Source organism: Rattus norvegicus, chromosome 3 (assembly GCF_021556685.1).
Source record: "Rattus norvegicus strain SHRSP/BbbUtx chromosome 3, alternate assembly SHRSP_T2T, whole genome shotgun sequence".
In the NCBI taxonomy this organism is placed as follows: Eukaryota; Metazoa; Chordata; class Mammalia; order Rodentia; family Muridae; genus Rattus; species Rattus norvegicus.
The window spans coordinates 3531405-3556137 of NC_141536.1; the positions used below are offsets into that span (position 1 = coordinate 3531405).

At 39.4% G+C, this 24733-nt stretch overlaps 2 pseudogenes across 1 annotated transcript in view; one reads left to right on the plus strand and one right to left on the minus strand.

The window, feature by feature from the left end:
- Positions 1-24733, plus strand: part of Nid2-ps16 (nidogen 2, pseudogene 15) — a 1080338-nt pseudogene that overhangs the window by 865424 nt on the left and 190181 nt on the right.
- Positions 10409-10820, minus strand: Uba52-ps1 (ubiquitin A-52 residue ribosomal protein fusion product 1, pseudogene 1; annotated as a pseudogene).

Consider the following 24733-nt stretch of genomic DNA (forward strand, 5'->3'; position numbering starts at 1 on the left):
CCAAACAGCATCACCAGCTAGGTGTCTAAATATGAGAGTCTATGAGGACATTCTCATGCATATGACTACATGTTGTTACATTTAATGATTGCCACATACACATTAGCAGAATGTTCAAGTCATTTGCTGTTAAAAGTATGTGTATAGATTCAGAGTTTCTTTGAACCAGTCATTATGCAATAGGAATTTCTTTGGCTCTTAAGGGGTGAAGACTAGCGAATAAGCCTCTTAAGGAGAATTTATGAGATACATCTGGCAATTCTGGGCTTAATAAGGAACACACCATGGAACACCCTGGTACCCACCTAGAGTAAATTTAAGAGCAAAGTCCACAGAATTAGTAATTTATTCTCAGGGCCTTTTACATAGGCCCCTAAAACATTTAATTGTCTTTCTCACTCCTAGGACTTAGCTGACAACGTCCGTGTGTCTTTAGCCGTTTTTCATGTATATAATATGTCATTAATACAAATGCCAGAAAGAGAAACCAAATCAAAAGGCATTTCAAAAAGTAGGAGTCATGTGTGTGGATAAAATATGTTTTAAGTGTTAAAGATTCTTATAAATCTTACCGAAGCTAGTTTGACTTTGATAGTGAAGGCTTCATATAATAGTCTTTGATATAATCGTAGAGAATTACAGAAAGAAATGTAAATGTTGCATTAATTTGTGAAAGTTAATGCAGTGGTGGCCTAACTTGTACTTAGAAAAATTTAACTTTGTGCCTCTTTTGATCCAACAATGACTTAACTAGCTGACTAGTTAGTCCCTAAGCTGGGAGCTTGAGACATGCCAGGATCTGATAATCTTGGTGTTGTATAGTACAGTTAAGTGTTGCATTAAGAATGCCAGAGTTTTCTGTCCTCTGAGCTTGTCTTCCCTTCTCTGCCCTCATGGCTCTGCTCTTGTCTGCCTGCTTCTACCCAGTCTCCAGGCCCTCACCCCCCACCCCCACACCTTCTTACCCCTGATCTCTTGCATGTAATCATTTCTCAAGAGCACATCTTGGCATGGGTCTGCAGTAAGTAATACTCCTTTATGTATTTTGTTTCAACCTCATGTATTCAATTTGTTATCACACTAAGAAGTCCCTTATGTAGATCTTTTAATGAATTTCTTGGGGGTGCATTTTGTTTGGCAGATGTGTTATACTATGTGTGTTTTCTTGAGTTGCTTCTATGACACAGTTTAACAGTTATTTTAGGTCAGATGACAAAGGGAATATTTTAGTAGATTGTTTAACTAATTAATGGTAACAAGTAAGTGACAGTTGGATTTATTGATGTTTGATGCAAAGTGGATGTTAAGTGTTCTTCAGGAAGGCATAGATTCCCCATTGACCCGGATTACAAGTAGAAAGTTGGAAAGTGTTTAAATATGAGACTAAAAGTGTAGGGAGGATGTTCTCTGGACAGACTGCACTGATAAAGCAACCTGAAAAGAACACATTTTGATAAGGCTTACTTGGGATTATACTTTTGTCTTTCGTTAATTGGACATTTGAGTTTTCAAATTTCCCATTTCCCTTGATAAACTATCAATGAGGAGTACGTTATGGTATAAAACTGACTTTTTTTTTCTCTCCATACAGAATCTCCACCTACCTACCATGAGGCAGTGTTTTTGGAGTACGAAATCTGAAAATCATGGCTGGGAAAAAGGCTGTGTTTTAATGAATAAAGATATTTACATATCCAGATAATTTTTGTTCATTTTAGTTTACAATATGGCTTCACGTAGAATATATTTTCACTGCTCAAAAATTCTAACCTTTAAAGTTAATTTTACTCTCAAAAATTTTGATCAGAGGAAGTAGATATTCTTGCACAGAACAATTCAATATATTTTTGTTTAGCTCAGCATTGCTAGTAATACTGGGAATTAGGAAAAACATATAAGTATCTAGTACATAGTGTTATTAGTTAATCATCTGTATATAGCAAAACATTTTCTTTTTATGTTTCTAATTTTTGAAAAATACAAAGAACATATAAAATTTACTAATCAGTAAAAGTAAGTTGTTTGCAGTTTGGACAAAGTATACCACTAGTTGTCACCTATAGCTTGACTTTAAAGGCAAACTAATCTTTACTATATTAATCCTGCCAATCCATGGGTTTGGGAGATCTTTCCACCTTCTGAGATCTTCTTCAATTTCTTTCTTCAGAGGCTTGAAGTTCTTATCATACAGGTCTTTCTCTTGCTTGGTTAAAGTCACACCGAGGTATTTTATATTATTTGGGACTATTATGAAGGGTGTCATTTCCCTAATTTCTATCTCTGCTTGTTTCTCTTTTGTGTAGAGGAAGGCTACTGATTTGTTTGAGTTAATTTTATACCCGGCCCTTTGCTGAAGGTGTTTATCAGGTTTAGTAGTTCTCTGGTGCAACTTTTGGGATCACTGAAGTATACAATCATGTTGTCTGCAAATCGTGATATTTTGACTTCTTCCTTTCCAATCTGTATCCCTTTGATCTCCCTTTGTTGTTTGATTGCTCTGGCTAGAACTTCAAGAACTATATTGAATAAGTAGGGAGAGAGTGGGCAGCCTTGTCTAGTCCCCGATTTTAGTGGGATTCCTTCAAGTTTCTCTCCATTTAGTTTACTACTAGCTACTGGTTTGCTGTATATGGCTTTTACTATCTTTAGGAATGGGCCTTGAATTCCTGTTCTTTCCAGGAACTTTATCACGAAGTGGTGATGTATTTTGTCAAATGCTTTCTCAGCCTCTAATGAAATGATCATGTGGTTTTTATCTTTCAGTTTGTTTATATAGTGGAGTATGTTGATGGTTTTCCATGTATTAAACCATCCCTGCATCCCTGTAATGAAGCCTACTTGATCGTGATGGATGATTGTTTTGATATGCTCCTGGATTCGGTTTGCAAGAATTTTATTGAGTATTTTGTGTTGATATTCATAAGGGAAATTGGTCTGAAATTCTCTTTCTTCGTTGGGTCTTTGTATGGTTTAGGAATAAGAGTAATTGTGGCTTCATAGAAGGAATTCGGTAGTGCTCCACCTGTTTCAATTTCATGGAATAGTTTGGATAGTATTGGTATGAGGTCTTCTATGAAGTTCTGATAGAATTCTGCACTTAACCAATCTGGACCTGGGCTCTTTTTGGTTGGGAGTCTTTTAATGACTGCTTCAGATTCAATGCAATCCCCATCAAAATTCCAAGCCAATTCTTCATAGAGTTAGACAGAACAACGTGCAAATTCGTCCGGAATAACAAAAGCCCAGAGTAGCTAAAACTATCCTCAACAATAAATAGACTTCTGGGGAAATCACTATCCCTGAACTCAAGCAGTATTACAGAGCAATAGTGATAAAAACTGTATGGTATTGGTATAGAGACAGACAGATAGAGCAGTGGAAGAGAATTGAAGACCCAGAAATGAACCCACAGACATATGGTCACTTAATTTTTGACAAAGGAGCCAAGGAAAAAAGATAGCATTTTCAGAAAATGGTGCTGGATCAAATGGAGGTAAGCATGTAGAAGAATGCAGTTCTATCCATTCTTATCACCTTGTACAAAGCTTAAGTCCAAGTGGATCAAGGACCTCCACATCAAACCAGATACACTCAAACTTATAGACGAAGAAGTGGGGAAATACCTCGAACACATAGGCACTGGAGAAAATTTCCTGAACAAAACACCAATAGCTTATGCTCTAAGATCAAGAATCAACAAATGGGATCTCATAAATCTGCAAAGCTTCTATAAGGCAAAGGACACAGTTGTAAGGACAAAATGGCAACGAACAGATTGGGAAAAGATCTTTACTAATCCTACAACCAATAGAGGGCTTATATCCAAAATATACAAAGAACTCATGAAATTAGACTGCAGGGAGACAAATAACCATATTAAAAAATAGGGCTCAGAGCTAAACAAAGAATTCACAACTGAGGAATGCGGAATGAATGAGTAACACCTAAAGAAATGTTCAACATCTTTAGTCACAAGGGAAATGCAAATCAAAACAACCCTGAGATTCCACCTCACACCAGTGTCTGGCTAAGACCAAAAACTCAGGTGACAGCAGATGCTGGCGAGAATGTTGAGAAAGAGGAACACCCCTCCATTGTCGGTGGGATTGCAGACTGGTACAACCATTCTGGAAATCAGTCTGGAGGTTCCTCAGAAAATTAGACATTGAACTACCTGTGGACCCAGCTATACTTCTCTTGGGCAGATACCCAAAGAATACCCTAACATATAACAAAGACACATGCTCCACTCTGTTTAAAGCAGCCTTATTTATAATAGCCAGAAGCTGGAAAGAACCCAGATGCCCGTCAACATAGGAACGGATACAAAAAATGTGGTACATCTACACAACGGAATATTACTCAGCTATCAAAAACAATGACTTTATGAAACTCATAGGCAAATGGATGGAACTGGAAAATATCATCCTGAGTGAGGTAACTCAATCACAGAAAAACACACATGGTATGCACTCATTGATAAGTGGATATTAACCCAAATGTTCGAATTACCCTAGATGCACAGAACACATGAAACCCAAGAAGGATGACCAAAATACGAATGCATCACCCTTCTTAAAATGGGAACAAGAATACCCTTGGGAGGGAATAGGGAGGCAAAGTTTAGAACAGAGGCAGAAGGAACACCCATTCAGAGCCTGCCCCACATGTGGCCCATACATATACAGCCACCAAACTAGATAAGATGGATGAAGCAAAGAAGTGCAGGCCGACAGGAACCGGCTGTAGATCTCTGCTGAAAGACACACCCAGAATACAGCAAATATATAGGCGAATGCCAGCAGCAAACCACTGAACTGAGAATGGATCCCCATTGAAGGAATCTTAGAAAAGACTTAAAAAGCTTGAAGGGGCTTGAGATCCCATATGAACAACAATGCCAACCAACCAGAGCTTTCAGGGACTAAGCCAGTACCCACAGAGTATACATGGACTGACCCTGTGCTCCAACTGCATAGGTAGCAATGAATAGTCTAGTAAGAGCACCAGTGGAAGGGGAAACACTTGGTCCTGCCAAGGCTGAATCCCCAGTGAATGTGATTTTTGGGGGGAGGGTCATAATGGGGGGAGGATGGGGAGAGGAACACCCATATAGAAGGTGAGGGGGAGGGGTTAGGAGGATTTTGTTCTGGAAACCGGGAAAGGAAATAACAATTGAAATGTAAATAAGAAATTCTCAAGTTAATAAAGATGGAGAAAAAAAGCAAACTAATCAAAACAGTGTAAAAAAATGAAATTGTATTTGTAAGTGTGTTGGCATTTTAAAGTTATTTTTGTGGCAGGGAGCTGTACCTGCTGTTTATTGGAATGTCTTTTCTTGGTTGTAGGATGAGCACCTGGCTGCCTTGTTCCAGAAGCTGGAGGAACCATTTGTTCTGTTAAGCAGGAGGATGGGACACTGCAATATTTAGAGGAATTGCTATCTATATTAATGGTTAGAGATGTTGAGTGCTTTTGACTGGTTTTGTGCCCAATTTTATCATGAACTTTTTAAGATTAAGAAAAAATTGTTTTAATCTTCAATTACTTATAGCCTGACCTATTTGCTTTTCTGTTGCTATAATGAAATACCATGACCAACTCAGTTTATGGTAGAGTTTATTTTGGTTGGGCTTCCATGAGACCATCATGGCAGGGCACTGAGAGATCACATGTTAAACTCCAAATATGAAGCAGAGAGAGTGAACAGGAATCGGGGCTAGTCAATATATACTAGCCTCAGAGCTAGCTCCTAGCAAGGTATAGCCTGTAAAGTCACCACCAGGGTTCAGACATTTGAGCCTAGGGGATACATTCTCATTCAAACCACCACATTTCCCTCCCAGGCTCCAAAGGCCATTGTTATAATATGAAGTATATTTAATCCTACTTTAGAAGTCCCCATGGTCTCACTCAGTCTCTGTAAAACCCTGTGAATTCGAAAAGTGAATTAATTTCAACATACAATGGAAAAGATATATATTACTATTTCCTAAAAGGAGGAATGGGGGCATAGTCAGAAAACGCTGGACAAAGCAAGACTGATAAGGCAGCATGTAAACATCAAGTCCCCTAGGTTAGATGTCCCACCTGTGGGTCATGACCCATTTACAGGGGCTCCCTAAGACCATCTGTAAACATATATTTACATTATGATTCATGACAGTAGCAAAAGTACAGTTATGAAGTAGCAACAAAGATAATTTTATGGTTGGGTTCACCACAACACAAGGAATTGTATTGAAGGGTCACAGCATTAGGAAGGTTTAGAACTAGGGCTGTAGCTTAATATCTGATATCGGAGGCTTAGATGGCACCATCCCTCCATCTTTCTGCCTGTTAAATATATTTCTTCCAGGCTGGTTCTATCCCATGTAAGCAACTCTCCCTGGAAGAAATCACAGCTTTGGCACTTCCAACACCTTGGAGTATCCCAGGCTTCACTTCATCTCTCAGGGTCTTCATGCAGGAACTCAGGATTAGGGTTGGCCCTGAGGTCATTTGGGGTGCATGCTTTTGATTTCCTAGAGAAAGATCTGTTTTTTCTTGCTTGAGAAAGGGTACATACATAGCAGAGAACATTTTTGGATTTGTCAAAGAAGGTCAGGAAAGGGCTGCAGGGAGCCATATTGGATTTGGGCCTAGCCGCTTTTTGAACTGCATGGTTCAAAGTGACTAGGTGACTCTGGGCTGTTTGGCCACAGAGACTCACCCCTAAGATGACTGCCTTAAGTCTTAAGATTGTTGGATGAAAGCCTCTCCCATGAATTTATGGCACAGGAAGATGACATTCAAGGGATGCCTCAGCTCCCTTAGCAGATACCTATTATCTCCTGAATCAACACCCGGTGTCTCCACCACCTGACCTCATCGTCTTCTGCCTGACATCTTTGCCTCCAGCTATCACTACCTATATCCACACCTCCCCCTCCTCTGTGTTTCGCAAAGGACACTCCCCCTACCTGAAAGCCTTAAAAGCTGTAACGTTCACCCCAATAAACGAGACCTTGACAACAGAACTTTTGCTTGGTCTCCTTTTTCTCTTCACCCCCATTTTGGCCCACAGGTAGAAGGCCTCTTCGGGACCCTGAATTACTGGGTCCCCGCTGGCGGGGGCAAAAGGCCATAATTGTTAGTCTAGAAAGGGTATCACCGAGTTACCCCTTTGTATTGGTTGCCTCTTCTACCAGCTCTATCTACTCTTCCTGGGTCTAGTCTCTGGAATGAATGAGTAGTTTGTCTTGTGGGTTGGTGAAGATATCTGGAAATTTTAGTTATAGCTAATAGTTTTAGCTATGAACTCCCTGTCTGAAGACTTATCTGCTGTGAAGATTTGAATAGGAATGACCACCATAGGCTCATATGCTTGAATGCTTGTTGTATAAGGAGTGGCACTATTAGGAGGTGGGGCCTTGTTGGAGTATGTGTGGCCATGTTGGAGGAAGTGGATCACTGGGAAAGTGGACTGTGAGGCCTTTATATTCAAGCTATGACCAGTGTCGACACAGTCTCCTGCTCCTGCCTTCAGATGAAGATGTAGAACTCTCAGCTCCTTCTCCAGCACGATGCCTCCCTGAATGCTGCCATGCTTCCCACCATGGCAATAATGGACTAAATTTCTGAGAGTGTAAGCCAGCCCAATGTCAGTTCTCCTTATCAAAGTTGACTCAGTAATGGTGTCTCTTCACAGCAATAAAACTGTAAGACACCTATTCACCTACTTTTTTTTGCCCAGTGAAATTGTTCTATCTGTTTCTGGCCCCCAATTATTTATTTATTTAATTAGTTTTATTTTCCTTTTTTTTATACCAAATAATTTCTTTCTGACTTTTCATTTACCCAATCTAGATTTATTCCTTTCTGATCATTTTAGCACTTTTTCTTTATTGAGTATTACTACCCAAGTTTTTCTTAATTTTGAGTCTTCTTGATGGTCATAGTTGTGTATGTTTGCCCCCAATTGACAGCAAATTGCTGTCAATATGTATGTCAGTGTCATGTTTTTTTTAACCCGTGCAGTTGACTGATACATATTTGTCATTTAAGATCTCTTCATATATCACTGTGCTTGATTGCCTGGTTGTCTTCATAGTGGTTTAGATGATTTCACCTTGCTTCTCTGGGTCCATGGCTAATTAATTAATTAATTAATTAATTAATTAACATGAGTACACTGTAGCTGTCTTCAGACACATCAGGATAGGGCATCAGATCCCATTACAGATGGTTGTGAGCCACCATGTGGTTGTTGGGAATTGAACTCAGGACCTCTTATCCACTGAGCTATCACTCCAGACCAGGTCCATGCCTCTTAAGGTATGGGCAATATTAGCCCTCTTTAGTCCTTACTATAGTTCCTTGTTATATAGACATAAGGTAGAGCTACATTTTCATTACTGTATTAATTGTACTGTTGTTGTCTCTGTGATGACTGAATCTAACTATTTTATTTATTCGTTGAGTTAACATTAAGTACTAATCAATCAAGATATTTGTTTAACGAGAGCAGATCATACTGTTTATAATTACAAGTTTGCTGGTAAAGTGTTACGTCAGAGTGGATCCTGGTACAGCTTTTAGAGTTAGCCTGTAGAAAATGCAAAAATTATCTTCAACTTACCTTGGCAAATTTAATTTCTTAGACTTTGGTCATATATACTCTGAGAAGTTAAGAACGTTAAAAACAAAATCACTGCTTGTTATATTCACTACTTAAGAAACTCCTCAATTCTCTATAGCACCTTATGTGGGAAAAAGCGAAGGAGGAAAAGAGTGCAGTGGTACTATTTTAATTCTTATATTTGGTCTGAAGTTTCTTTTATCTTTGTTTCCTCCTGGTGTTTGATTTAGGACATTAAGGTCCTTTCAGATTCTTTCACTAGTAAGGAGGGTCTGACTCTACAAAGAACCTTGGCTTTTGTGTTTTGAGCCCTTTAGGTCTTTGACTGTCCTGTATAGCCTTCAGCCTGTGTATTGATCTTACACAGCCTGCAGTGTAAGCAGTTGAGATAGCTGGTCTTGCTACCTGTGTCCTGTGCCCTGTTTAGAAGTGGAGGGATGTTGGAAATCAAAGTGTGCATGAGAAGGTTGATTTGGGAGAGAGATGCCTAGATCAGCCCATTGTTATCTGTGAGAAAGCTTTGGAAACATACCTGCTGTGTTTTCAGTTGCTAATTTTCAGTTGTGAAGGCCTCATCTCAGGCAACCTTGACTTCCTGTCCTTTTTTTTCTCTCAGACTCAGGGAACCCCAACTATGTTGTGGCATTGGTGCCACCTTGTGTCCAACTCAGGGCTGGTGTGCTAACTCTGGTTGCCTAGGTTTGCTTGGGGCTTGGGCAGGGAGCCTCTCAGTTAGCTCTCTGTACACCCTTTAGACTCATGCTTAATTTCCACCCTGAAGCAGCTTCAGAGTAAAGCCCTAGTTGTTAATATTGAGTGGATGGGGGTGGATTTCCATATCGGGTTACTTCGGTTCTAAGCCAGACATGGGTTTGTCAATTTGTTATTAAAATTTCCAACCCTAACAACCCATGTAAAAGACACACAATCCAAATTTTTTAATCATAAGTTATATGCCTAGATTTGGCATATCTAATACAATACTAACTTATTTCCCAATTCTAAGACTCCTTATTACTTCTGGTTTCTCCCAGCCACATGATTCTGGTGCATAGTGGCTTCCTTCTCTCCTCTTCCTTCTCTCTTTTTCTCCTTCTACCTGCCACCATCTCCTGAGCCTCCAGTCCCACCTTTCCTATCTACTACCCAATCATAGGCTCTAACCTTTTATTGACCTATTAAAGTGGAGAGAAGGTTCACATAGCATCACCTAAGTACATGATGCTCTGCTTGTGGGATGGGGGCAACCCCTCTTGAGGAACCAATATGAACAATAATATACAAGCAGCATCAAGCCAAACCACTACAGTTTACTCGTAAGATCTCAGTTTTTAGTACAAAATCCCATAATGTTAGTTGTTTAAATGTGTGTCTTATTATATTTCTTACACAACTGTTTTCCAAATGTGGGTTGGTCTGGTGTGCTGTACCAGCATAGAGTACTCATACTTAACAGTGTGTTTTCATGCCACCAATACATGAATTTTTGTTGGATATGCTAAAGAATCATAATGGTTTTACACAGGAAAGCTAATTGTCAGAATTTCATTTTGTTTTAGAGTCAGGGTTTTCTGTATAGCCCTGGCTGTCCTGGAACTCACTTTGTAGACCAGGCTGCCTTCAGACTTACAGAGATGTGCCTGCCCTCTGTCTCTGAATGCTAGGGTTTAAGTCCTGTGCCCAGCTTGATATTTTTCTTTGTCATTCTCTCTCTCTCTCTCTCTCTCTCTCTCTCTCTCTCTCTCTCTCTCTCTCTCTCTCTCTCTCTTTTGCCCCAGTCAATGGATTTTATTTGGTCACAGGGTCACAGGCCAGGTATGGCCCCAGATTTATTTGAGCTTCTTCTTTGGGGCTCAGGTTGTTGGAGTGGCTGAACTTCTTGTAACAGTTGACTATACTGTGTGAAGGCCTGAGTAGCACTTGTGGCAGATCATCTTGTCACAATTGTAATTCTGGACAAGGTGACAAAGGGATGACTCGATGATGCCACTGTGCAGACGCAGCACCAGGTACAAGGTGGACTCTTTCTGGATGTTGTAGTTGGACAGGGTGTGGCCATCCTCCAACTGTTTGCCAGCGAATATCAGCTCTGCTGGTCGGTGGGATGCCTTCCTTGTCTTGGATCATTATTGATAGTGTCACTGGGTTCGATCTCAAGAGTAATGGTCTTGCCCATTAGGGTCTTCATGAAGATCTGCATGTTGGCATCTGCTACTTGGCAACCTTGTTGAAGAGAAAGAGTGGTTTGGGGTTTTGGGGTTTTTTGTTTGTTTGTTTTGTCTTTTCTTTTTAATACTTAGATCATTTTGTTGACTTCTTGGTGTTTGTTGAGGGCTGGTATAATTTGCATTTTAAATATATTTACCTGGATCTTCACTGCTTGCTCTGTCCTTTGTCTTAACAGGCAGGTGTCCTTTGATTTGGGACTGAATAGACTTTTTTATACTTTGCTGGCCCTACTCCAAGAGAGGAGTCAGTCTCCAGCATTAGATTACTTTTCTCACTGGTCATCATTAGCATAGAGAATGCCTTTGATCCTATCCCCACAGCAGCCAGTTCCTGCCCCTGTGGTGGAAATGTCCCAGGTTGGGGGGCAGAGAATCCCCTAAACTAGTTTCAAAAAATCTACAACAAACTGTGAGGAACTTTGTTTTGTTTTGCCAGTCAGAATTTACAATTCAAGCTTTGGCTGTGGCCAAGGTCAGGATTAATGTTTTCTTTTCCATGGGCCTTTAGCCCACTGACACAGTTTGGTAAAGGGCTGCTACTGAGGTCCTGAAAGTCCCAGGTAAACTGGTTACAATTCCTTTGTCAGCTGCTTAGTATCTAACACCCAGGTTATAACGTCTCTCCATCCTTTTGTTATTAGTTCTTACTAGAAGCCTAGTGCCATTTAGAGGATGGGTCTCTTGAGCAATAAAGCCACGGAGCTGACACTATAGGGAGGTACTCCTTAAGGGAAAATCTAAGTCCAGAGAGACAGCCGGTAACAGATAGGCTGCCCTTCTGCTCACTTTTCTGTTTCACAGACACAAGGCCTTTTTGTCCCAAGAAAGCCTCCTGGTTTAGCTGTGTGACTAAATGCTATTTGCCCTCTTCAGTGGACCTCTATTCTCAAGATTCCCTTGTTTTCTCACCAACCCATTTGAGATGCTTGTTAGTAACCGTTACAGGCCTTCTTTACCACCCAGGAAAGACGGAATCCTACTAGAGGCCAGAAAAAATGTTCCAGACATGGATGGAAGGCCCTCACTTCTGCCTGCTCTCTTCAGCTGCCTGAAGGTAGGGAGTGCTCCAGGTCTGCCACCAGACTCCAAGGGTGGGCCTCTGAGGGGCTGGAAAATGCCCCACCAAGCTGGCTAAGATAAGGAAAGGATATGAAGAGAAAGTTACAGAAATTTGAAGGGTTAAGCTAAGTTGCTGAGACTTAATATAAGTTATAAAAAAATAAGGTTAAACAGAGAGACTGAGGAAAAAAAAGAAGCTAGAGAGCTAAAGAGAGATAAAAGACAAGAGAGGAACATATACTGGCCACCATAGTTAGGGAACCTAGGAAGACAGTACCTGACAACAGAAGAGAATTCCTGGCTAAAAGATCAGTGTGCCTAATACAAAGAAAAAGGACATTGGGTCAGGGACTGCCCCAAGAAAAACAAGAGGGGCCTCTCCAGTGGCCCCGAAGGCAAGCCTCTCGTCCTAGAGTGCTGGCTATGTACAAAGATAGAAGAGAAGCCTGCCCAGTTGTTTTGTGAATATGGGGGCCTAACACTCTGTGCTCCTGCGCCCAAATGGACTAGTGTCTAGTAAAAGACCTTGGGTACAGGGGGCTACTGACAACAAACAATACTTATGGACTAACCCCATCCCTTGCTCATGAGAAATTTGCTCTCCAAAATGGCTTACATGGGCTAAAATGGCTGGGTGAGGCCATGTGTATACATATCTACAGACTGTGTATGTGGAGCTTAAGACCTGTCATGGTACACCAGTACCTGATGCTGAGAAATGTATAGCTTAGTGCCGTTCTGCCTAGAACACATCACTCCTGCCAGCCGGGCACTAACAATTATCCCCCAATCCAGGACTTAGACTGTGGTAGAGTGGCTGATGTTTTGCCTTTAAATAAAATGTCCCAGAGGATGGGACCACTGGTCTAGATTCTCCACTGGTTGGGGACAATCTGGTCACCTTGCTGCCCAATCCGGACCTGGAGCCACTGCAATATGAGTGTCAAGCACTGACAGAAGCCCATGGGTGGAGGAAAGACCTCTGCGACTGGCTGATTGACCCCTGCTAAAAGCTAAGGCTACCTTGTCTACAGACGGGAACAGTTCTCTTCATAAAGGTCAGAGATAAGTGGGTGCTACCGTGGTGGACAACACAATGTCATCTGGAATGGCTAAACCTCAACCCCCCAGCACATCAGTGCCACAAATGTCTTTGCCATCTCTTAGATGCCCTGATGCAGCCAACAACTGTGAGTATTATTCATTGCCCAGGACATCAGGAAAGAAGAGATTCAGTGACATGGGACAGTAACAAAACAGAGAAAGTGGCTCGGGAAATGGCTATACAGGAACCTATTCTGGTTACAGGCCTACAAGAGACAGCCACTGGGAACTGGGATTGGACTAAGGGATGGCCTCACTTAGAATGTACAACAGAAGAAAAGGCCCAAGTTGTTTAAAAGATAAAAGGACAATGACACACTTGGGGAGAAAGCTATACCCCCCAGAGAACAAACAAAAGACACACTTTGCCAAATAAAGAAATGGACTCATTTAGGAGATAAAAAGTTTGTCCAAATAGTTAAAATATATGTAATAGACTTTAAGATTTTAGCCAAGAGAGACAGTAAAAAAAGTATAAGCTATGTCAGTAAGTGAATGCTTAAGAAACAAACAGGACAAAGAGACCTAGAGAGTTTAACGAAAAGTCAAAGTAAACTTCACTGAGATAAAACCAAGAAAATATGATCACAAGTATCTCCTAGTGCTTGTAGATACCTTTCTAGGAATAGATAGAAGCTTTCCTCACCAATCAAGAGATGGCCTCCGTAGTCATCAAGAAGATACTGAAAGACATCTTCCCCCGGTCTGGAATGCCCAAGGTAATCTGGTCAGACAACGGCCCTACTTTTGTTGCCAAGGTAAGCCAGGGTGTGGCCAAGTATTTAGAGGTCGATTAGAAATTAAATTATATTTACAGACCTCAAAGTTCAGGACAGGTAGAGTAAATAAATAAAACTCTAAAAGAGACCCTAAACAAATTGACCATGGAGACTGGCACAGACTGGATGACACTCCTTCCCTCTTGCTCTCTTCAGAGCAAGAAATACCCCTTCCAGATTCAGCCTTACCCCCTTTGAGATCTTATACGGGGCCTCAGCTCCTCTGACTGTATTAGATGATGTTACTGAACCAACATGTCATAGTAATAATGATTTATATGCCAGGCTAAAAGACCTACAGGTGATACGAAAAGAAGTCTGGTCACAGCTGACAGCAGCCTATACCCCAGGGACCCCTTTGATATCTGATCAGTTCCAGGTTGGAGACTACAGCTACATATGACGACACTGAGCCCAGACACTCGAGCCTCACTGAAAAGGACTGTACCTGGTGCTGCTGACCACCCTGACAGCCGTCAATTCTCAGCCCTCACCAGCCGCATATTAGCTGTTGGGGCTGAGAGCTGAGACCTAGAGGGAAACTCAGATCTTCAAAAAGCTCCCTAGACTTACACATCAGATAAGTCGATACATCAGAGACGTGACTGGGAGGTTGCTATAATGCTCACTTAAAGAGTGTGCTTTAGAAACAAAGATTTCATGTTTGCCCTGGGTACCATCGAGAAAAGTATAGAGATAGGCTCAATTTCTATTACAAATGATATAACATTACATGTGTTAGTACTCCTAACACTTCTTGAGACTGTGCCTCAGGGATCACAACCTGTATACGTTTAAAAGTTCTAAAAGACAGTCATGACCTTGGTGTATAGGTACAGATAGTGTCCAGATTAGAATCCTGATGCTAAAGACTTAGTAAGACACAAAAAGATAGAGACACTTAACAAGGTTGGTTTGAGTCTTGGTTCACTCGGTCTCCCTGGATGACTAACCTACTCTCTGCTATAGCTGGGCCATTACTAATAATTTTCTTGGTTTTAGTTTTTGGCCCCTGCGTGACATACAGGTTAATTGCTTTTGTTAAAAATCGAGTGGGTGCTATACAGTTGATCGTTCTGAGACAACAGTACCAGTCAGTTAAGACAACTGGAGAGACCAAATATGAGACTTGATATCAAAATTCTAAGATTAGAATTATTTAGTAGAAGAAGAAGGGAATGAAAAGAAAATTATACAAATTTAAGGTTTAAAAATATAAAACTAGGGGTTGGGGATTTAGCTCAGGGTTAGGGAGCTTGCCTAGGAAGCGCAAGGCCCTGGGTTCGGTCCCCAGCTCCGACAAAAAGAACCAAAAAAATATATATATATATATAGTTTTATATATATACATATATATATAAAACTAAAAGGGTAAGCCTCAAAAGCCACAGACTCAGGACTAAGCCCTGCCACCAGGAATAACAGGCCATAAAGATAAAGAAAAGGAATGCAAGAGAACTACTTTGCTTATCACCCAGTGTGAGTTAACTGTTCTTTGTTCTGCCCCTGTGATGTTTATTTAAGCCCCTACTTGTGCTACCTAGTCATTGTGTCCTACAGAGAGCACCCCAGGAAACCAGCAGCCCAAGCCTAACCAGAGGTGTTTCAAATACAGATGCTTCATCAATTTTGACAAACTTTTAAAAATAATGAGGACCTAAAGACCCAACCGTTCTCCTGATTTAGTAGCTCTGTTCCAGGAACCAGGGGGCTATAAAACCTTTTCGCATCCCCTTATCTCCTAGAGCCATAAAACAATCCTGTAACTTGTGGTGCATTCCCCTTTGACATCCCCCCATCCCCTGGGGCTCACAGCCCCTGCCTTTAAATACTCTTTCTCCCAGCCTCTTTGGGTCAACACCTCTGTCTCCTGCATGAGAAACGTGTCGGCCCGGAGATCTCTGTAATAGGTCTCCCTAATAAACCTCGCCTTTGCTTATTACATCCAAAATGGTCTCTCTGTGTCTGGGGTCCGCGATTTCCCAAGACTTGAGTAAGGTCTCTCTGCGTGGTGTCTTTCAACTTGTTTCCAGTCTGTGTTCTTCTTTCACTGGCCTTTTATGAGTCAGTTGTTCACAGAATTGGCTGTAACAGTGCACGAAAGATTCGACCAGAGCTTGAGACAAGTAGAAATGGGTGGCAGTTTTAGGACCTGTACTATCATATTTTGGAACACCAGCGGGATTATTAGAAGTAATATTATTATAAAGTAGTGTTATCCTAATAGTTTGGTTACAGTAATCCCTATTAACAATCTCTGGTTATTCTAAGTCAGTAATTTTCCTTATGAGATAATATTTACTTTCATCTCCATAAATATAATAGTCATGCGGCAGAACTAGTAACAGCTAATGATGAAAGAAAAATTCCCTGTGTATATAGACTTTGTTTTTTTGTGAACTACTTTTTGAAATATGTCAAATTATAACAGCAGTATTGTTGGTATCAGGAATTGCCTTGAGCAGCGACACCATTTGGTAACTGTTGACATGGCAACAGCCCTACATTCCCAGTATTCCTTTTGTCCAAATCCCAACTCCACATGGGAGTAGTTATGTCATATTCCAAATGAAAGGCAGACTTCTTCTGCCCTCATGCTCTCTCTTTTCTTCATTCTTTTCTCTTCTTTATCTCACCCCTTTCCCTTGTCTTGTTCTCCCATTAAATCTCACCAAGTGGAACTTTGTTAGTTTTGTGTGCTCTATTTGGATGGGTGTGGTGGGTATTTTATTACAACGAGATTTTAATAACAACAAGTATGATAATTTAAGAGCTTAGAAATCAGACTGACTGGAAATAAATTCCAATTTGGGTACTCACCAGCTGTTGAACTTATATTACTAATATAAAAGTTGTGGGTGATAGTAATTTTTCCCTATAGTGTTGTGAGAATTAATCTAACTCCTTGTAAACCTCTTGCGTTTTATTACTTATCAACAACATTTGGTAGTAGTAGCCATTGTAATTGTTTCATTAAATAAAATTTGTAGAGTTGTGCAGAATGGAGTTTATCAAAGCTAAATAGGTGAAACTACACATAACTAAATTGTAAAATCAGATTTATCTTATAAAATTATAATCTTAAAGGAAGAAGGTTAGAATGTAGAATAGGAAATAATGCTATGCTATTGTTAGAAGTGATTTAACATTCTATCAGAAAACTGAAAAAATGGAAATTCATCTATTAAGGTGGTGTACAGTCCATAATATATTCTATATTATGTTAACATTACTCTCAAATGTGATGTTTTAAAATTGACTAAATATGTTTTTAATGAGAAGAATTAGTTTGGGTTTGAATGCTCTTTTTTTCCGTTTAGGCAATATGTCAATATTGAGGGCACCCAGACATCAGAGCTCTGGAAGGCATGTTGATACTGTTTTCTTCTTTGTCTCCTGGGTGTAAGAAGTATAACAGATCTTAAAGATCTGTATACTTGTTTGTTCAAAAAAATTGATACATAAGGGAGAGAGAGAGAGAGATAGAGAGAGAGAGAGAGAGAGAGAGAGAGAGAGAGTCTGTATGTCTGTGTGTGTGTGTATCTGAAATGATAACAATAAATATATTCTTTGGAAAGTATTTTTTTTTCTCAATTAAATTTATTCATTTGTTCAAATTGGCTACCCTTTATTATCACAGGTATAGGGAAATTAGAATACTACTGCTTTAGTGTACATTGAAATATACAGAGAAGAGTATCTTAAATTGAGGACTCTGTTATCTCACATAGATGAGAGTTTCTAGATATTTTCTATATCTTTTTATTGCTCATTAAGGGGAGATTGCTGCTATACTGTGTCTTCAGACTTCTCCTCTGTTCAAATAACTCCTCCCTTAATGTAGGTAAACATACAAACTTCTGGGTTTTGGATAATTCTGTATCATTGAGTTCAGTCAACTGGGCAGTCTGTTTTGCAAATGAAATTTCAGGTTTATGTGTGTACTACTTACTAGTATTAGAAGCATTTATTTAGCATTTTTCTTTAGTTCTTTCTGGACAAGATAGTTACATTTGAAGTTTCGTTTGAAAGTCAGTTTTTCTCTTATGTGAAAATACTAGAAAATTCTAGATTCCCAACAAGGTTTTATTTTTGTTCTAGGTAGTTTTGACTCAGCTCTGAAAGGGATTTTTTTTAATGTAAAGGAATTGATTTTAGGCTAGGGACACTTACCTTCTAGTCTATTGTTCTTTTGTCTGGCTTATGTAGTGAGGCAGGAGAGCTTTGTGTGTTATATGTTTCTTTGTTCTGAGCCCCCTGCTCTCTAAACCTATTTATACCTACTTATACCAGAATTACAAAAGTCTGATTGTAGTTTTTTGTCTCATTTTCTTCTCCTACAATCTGAACCTTGTATCTGAGTTGCCTGTTTTTCATTGTAAGAAATCAAAGGCCACAGAAAACTGACTCTGCTGCTGTTAGATTGAGTCAGTTCATCAGAGCCATGTTTGGTGGAGCAAGCTTTTAATCCTAGCAGGTGAACCTCTATGAGTTCCCGGACAGCCTGGCCTACATAGAACACCTTTTCATCCTGATGCTAACACCCAGCTGGAGTGGCATTATTACCAGAATAAACTGAAAGGAAAAGCAGGTGCATATAAGTTCTTTAAAGCAATAGTCCTCCCATGGATGGTCTCTGAATGTTGGTGTTGGTGTTGGTGCATTAGAAGTAAAAGTAGAATTGGAATAATTAGCTCTTTGAAGGCTTTAAGAATGCTAGTGACTGTAGAGAGACTATCTTGTGTATTTGTATGGATATATCACCTTTCAGTTAAAAAAAATTATTTTCGGGGCTGGGAATTTAGCTCAGTGGTAGAGCGCTTACGTAGGAAGCACAAGGCCCTGGGTTCGGTCCCCAGCTCCGAAAAAAAGAACCAAAAAAAAATTATTTTCTATAGGAAAGGGTAGAATAGAAGGTGGGACATCCAGGAGGCAGAAAGAATTCTGGGATGGAGCCAGGTCGGAGAGATTTGCCCTGGAAAATGTGACCAGACAGACTCGTGGTTCCTGAGCACAGGTAATGAGCCACATGGCGGAATGTAGATTTGAGTAAGTGGGTTAGAATTTGTCAGAGAAGAGTCTAGCTCTATGGCCAAGGTATTTGTTAATATATTTTGAGTCTCCGTCTTATTTCTGGGAGCATGGGGCTGGGAGGAAGAACTGGGTCCAAACTTCTACAAGTGACAACATGAATCCAAACAAAATCTAAATCTGAGCAATGACCAGTGTATAGTTTTGATTTCTGGAACTGGAGGATGATGTTCACCTGGAACTCAATCCCAACTTAGGTTGGGAGCGAAAGCATGATTTTTTCATATTAACTAGATGAGCTATTAGCGATGTGGCTTATGTCACCGTGCACACACTGAAGTTTATGTTCTTCACTATGTTTTAGAACTTAAAAGCAGACACCATGGTACCTAATCTCGGCTTTTAGGAGATGACACCAAGAGAACAGAACTTTCAAGGGAAGGCTACAGAACAGGGAATCCCGACTCAAGGAAGGACACAACCACTATTGTAACCAGGGTCTAAATGCCTCATTTGAATGAGCTGGTTTCTTAGAAAAAATATTTCCATAACTGTGTTGGAAAATTAGTCTGTTTACAATCACAAGATCTTCATTTGTTTTACTACCCTGCATTACAATTCCAAAGAAATTGGCAAGTCTTTCCCATGGGTTTACTTGTAGAATAAATTGTAAAACCACAAATATTAAAAAAAAAATCATTGTTTTAGTAACACATTAACGAGAAGAAAGACATATAGCACAGTAGAAAGGATATAGATTTTGGTTTTATCCCATTTCTGTTTCCTGTTTTGTCAGGTTTAAGAAAAAAACAGTGGTTATTTTAGAAACGACCCTGTTGAGGCAAAACAGAATCTGGCCATCTGGATTTCTTTTCTGGAATTAGTCTTTCTTGGTTGCCATCATCTGCTTACACGGTGCACCGGGAAGGGTGATTGTAGACACACATTTATATTTTATATGTGTATCAGTTTTTCAAGTTTTCTAGGGCTCTTATTAGCTGTTAAATGTTTTCAGAAAATTTTGAGATTAGTGATTTGTGTCAGTAGATCTTGGGATAACTTCCTGAGCTTGTTGAGTCTTTGTTTCATTGCTTGTGGTCAGTTTCTTCAGCATACTTGTGTACCATGTTGCTTTTTCTTTCTGAATTTCCTACTTTGTATTATTAAACAGATAAAAATTTAAGATCTAGAAAGCAAGGGATGTGTAACTGAAGGAAGTACACAGTACGTGTCCCATGCTGAACACTAAGAAAATACTTAGTGAACATCTGTCAAAATTGGGGGAAAAAACAGTTGTGCATGTTTGGTGGTGTTTCTAAGTTCCTTTGTTGCTCAGTCTGGTGGGTAGACTCTAAGTCAGCTGCTTGTTTTAGTAGTCTGCATCTAGATTTTGAGCTGGGTAGGTGCTTGTTCTTTGAAAGTAGCAGGAAACAAATCTTCTTTTGTCTTGCTTTCCATCACTGGCTGCCCAAGCATGGCTTTGCAGCAGAATATTTTCTTTGCTTACTTAATTAGTTGCATCTTAGTAGCCACTGGATTTTTAAAATATTTAACATCCTTTTATAATTCATATCTTCTTCATTTCTTTTGGATGGGCCACCAGAAGTCAAATATTAGAGGAAATGTTTAAGTTCCACTTGCTATTGAAAAGTGACAAAGTGAAATATTCCTTTCCTTTAAAAAAGTGGTCATAATACCTTGATACTATATTCTTGTTTTAACTTTATGACATTAATTTTTGTATCTTAAGGTCTTTGACCCATTTGGATCCTGTAAAAGTATTTGCTAGATATAAAATGACTAGATTGTCTTTTATTAAATTTACAGCCAAACCTGTGCCTAAAACTCCTTTTCCAATGCCTTTCTTCTACTTTTTTCCAATATCACATCTTCTGAGTCATTATTAGACATCACACAAAAATTAAATGTACTAAGAGTCATTTTAGTCAAGTTAGTATCTTTGACTTCTACACATTAGCTCTATAAAAATTAGGTCTAGGGGAGGTTTGGGAGGGGAACACCCACAAGGAAGGGGAGGGGGGAGGGTGATGTCTGTCCGGAAACCGGGAAAGGGAATAACACTTGAAATGTATATAAGAAATACTCAAGATAATAAAAAAAAATAAAATAAAAAAAAAAAGAGAGAGAAAAAAATTAGGTCTAATGTTGACTTGTATTGTTAGATGAAGCATCTTTCGTGTTTTTTGGAAACTGATTTCTTGTTCCTTATATTAAGAAATTAGGTCAATGTAACCAGAGCATTTGATCCATCTGTGACTTCCTTTGTGTGCTGTTTCTTGAATCATCTCTTTGATGATTCCTGTTTAGAGCTATTTAATCTCTGCACATGTTTGGGGCCTTTTACAAACCCTTCCTGGATTCCCAGGATGCAGATGTTTTCTACCCTGTTAGCAACTTTACTTTTCATTCTACAAGAGCAACAATTTAAATTCTATTAGTCACTGACTGACTCTCAGTGATTACTCTTTCACAATTTTGTGTCCTGGTCTCTGATTTCTCCAACTATTCCTCCACATCCTTTCTCCACGTGCTTGTCTAGTTTGCCCTCCAGTGAGGACCGTGTATCCTTGCATTTCCATGAATCTCACATAGAGGAGCTCACTCTGCTTGTGGAGAGACCCATGCACTCTGCTGCACTGTGGAACAGGTCAGCTAGCCCAGTGAAGAGGAACACTATGGTGTTGCCTCTCAGGCCAGGGCAGTGGGGGTGCATGGCCCACACTCAGTAGTCAAAGATGAACTTTGTATAATTTCCAAGTGAGACTCTTATTTTAAAAGTCCTTAAAATATAAAGGTTATGTAACTTCCTTTTAAAGCTTAATTCATAGTTGTAACTTTGGAATATACTATATCATGGCTGTTGTCTTTGTTTAGTGGCATTTTCTTTTGGTTTGTTATTGATGACCCTTAAATTCCTGCAGATTAAATAGTTGACTGTTGTGAAAACACTGGATAATCTGCTCACTTTGTCTTGAGTTTGTAAGAATGTGACACGTACTTACATTTTACCAGAAGCCATAGCTATGGGTGCTAGGATCTGAAAATATCTGTATGGGCTGTGTATTAGGTAAAGATGTTGATGGTTATTGGTCAGATAAGGAAAAGTTATTGGTAGTTGGCGTGGTGCTGCTTGTCTTTAAATGCTCCCTACATACTGGCTCCCAAGATCTGGAAGCCCTGAGGGGCAGATCCTCAAGTACCCCAAGTGATGCTTTGTAAACTTTGCTTCTTAGTTTAACTCATCAAAAATGGACAGAGTCTGTGATTAGGCAATAGAAGAAGAAAGGTGGGACTTGAGGATGGAGTGGAGGGTCTCAAGAGAGAGGAGAAGGGGGAACAAGAGAGGAGACCAAGGGAAGAGGAAGCCACCATGTGAGGAGATGGACCCTGAGCATATGGCCTGGAAAAACAGCAAGTAACAAGGGACATTATGGCATGGAAATAGGTTAGTATAGCTGTAAACCTGCCCAATTAGGCTTATGACTTGTAAATAAAGTACCTGGATTGTGTGTCTTTTATTTGGACTAGTTAGAATGTTTAATTCCTCTTAAAATTGGTGTCCTGACCCTGAGATTAAGTCTCATGCTCTACTGAAATGAAGTCAGATATTGTACTGTGTATTTCTGGTGGTGCAATAACTTTGCTGTTTTTCATAGAGCATTGAGGTGTTTCAATATGTGTGAAAAAGAGGCAGTGAGTAGTTTTTTAAACTATGGGCTACTGCAGTGTACACAGAATAGCTTTGTTTGGAATTAGCTAAAGTGATAGGTTTGGGTCTTGCTTTACTAACAGTGTTGTTTGTAGCAGAAAAAGTTCTATAATAGCACATATCATGCTTTACCTAATAGTATTATCCAGAGCAATGACCAATTTCTTTAATATACTCATCCATTATTAATAGACTTCTTTATGATTCAGGTGCCGGGCACATTTATACATCTGGGTGAGATTGCAAATTTGGTTTGGATATTACAAATGTTGGTAAGCAGTTTTTCTATCGAAACTGGAATTATGTTTTGTAAAGCAGTTACTACTGACAAAAAATGAGCTATCGTTTTTTAGTTGAAGGTGCACTTGTTCCATGACAAGTAGAAAATAATGCTGTTAGACTGTTTTTACCTGTGCATAAAAGAAAAACTTTAATGTTTAAGATAAAGTACCATTATAGTATATAAAAATGTTTATATAGGGTTGGGGAATTAGCTCAGTGGTAGAGCGTTTGCCTAGCAAGCACAGGGCCCTGGGTTCGGTCCCCAGCTCTGAAAAAATAATGTTTATATTATGTACATATATTTGTGTGTGTGTGTGTGTGCACGCGTGCGTGCACGCATGTATGTATGTATGTATGTAGTGTATAGATGAGATCATCTAGCTACACTTACTTAGTTTCTGGATATGGGAAACAGGAAACCAAACTTTCTAAAAATGATTAGTAAGTTTTTGTTTAATCAAATGGCTGGCAGAAACTTGAAATTTCTTTAACATATTAGTTTTAAGTTCTATAGAAAGTTCTTTTAGGAAAAAAAAATAACCATTCCAAGAAACTTCTTTTCTGTTTTTCCTGTTATACTGAGCTGCATAGTTCTCCTAAGCAAGGAGATGGACTTCATTCTCCTTGCCACTTTCATCCTTGCCTACCCCAGGGACTGTATGACAAGGTAACAGAATGGTTTACATTTATTAAAACATGATACCGTGAGTTTATTTTGACGCATTTTTGTCTGAACGCTGCTGAAGAAAAAAAATACAATTTTACTAGTTTTGTACTAAGTATAGAAATAATGGCCATTCATGCAGGTGTTTGGAACCTAAATATTTGCACCTGAAAATAATAGAAACCATATTTCCTTAATAAAATTTAAGGAAAATGTATTTTAACATAATGATTAAATCTTATTTTAATGAAGACCTAATATCAGATTCATCAGTGAGTAAGAATCCCGATTCTACGCAAAGAAATTGAATTGATTCTGTTTTTTTCAAGAGATGAAATTGCTTCCTGTGGCTATGAAGGCAGGTGTGGAGAAGCTAAGTGAGTTCTATTTCTTAATGGATAGTTGATATTTTTTATATTTTTAAAGAGTAAGCCCTGCAAGTCAGTTCTACAATTTCCACATATGAAATATATATTACAAAGGAAATACTTTAGTCTGAGTCCTTCATCTATATTACCATGTAAAGAATTTTAAATAACACAATAGTCCTTAGTATCCTCCAGTGAAAACCAAAATAATAATAATAATAATAATAATGATAATAATAATAATAGTAATAGGCATTGTCACGTTTAGCTTCCTTCAGGTATAAAATGATAAGAAATTGAAAGCTACATTTTTCTTTTTCTTTTTCTTTTTTTATTTGAATGGCATTGGCGGGGCCTTATTTGTCAGTCTTTACAAATAAGAAAAACTCGCCTCACAACTGTTCATAACTGCCCTTCTGGGCAGTCCGTCTCTTCACGGACACAGTCACATACATTCAAGAAAACACACAGAAAATTAAACTGAAACTCGATTTCCTTCTAAATTAAAAGTAAACGATTTTCTACCATTGCTGATGACCAATGTTGGCATCTGTGTGGTGGGTAAAATGAAGCAGGCAGTCGATGGGGGTCAGTGCTTAAATCTATTGATGGGGGTGGATCCAGACACCTATGGGGATGCTGCCACAGGCAGCCAGCAACTAGAGATGTTACTCAACAGACAGTTTTCTGAGGGAGCAAAGTTTAAGTTACTGGGGGGTTTGGCACTCTCTATGATCAGTGAAAAACCTATGAACTCTTAACTCCTTGGGGTCAGTGAGAAAGACCAGGGATGAGAGAAAATTCACACACACACACACACACACACACACACACCCACACACACACACACACACACGCACACACACAC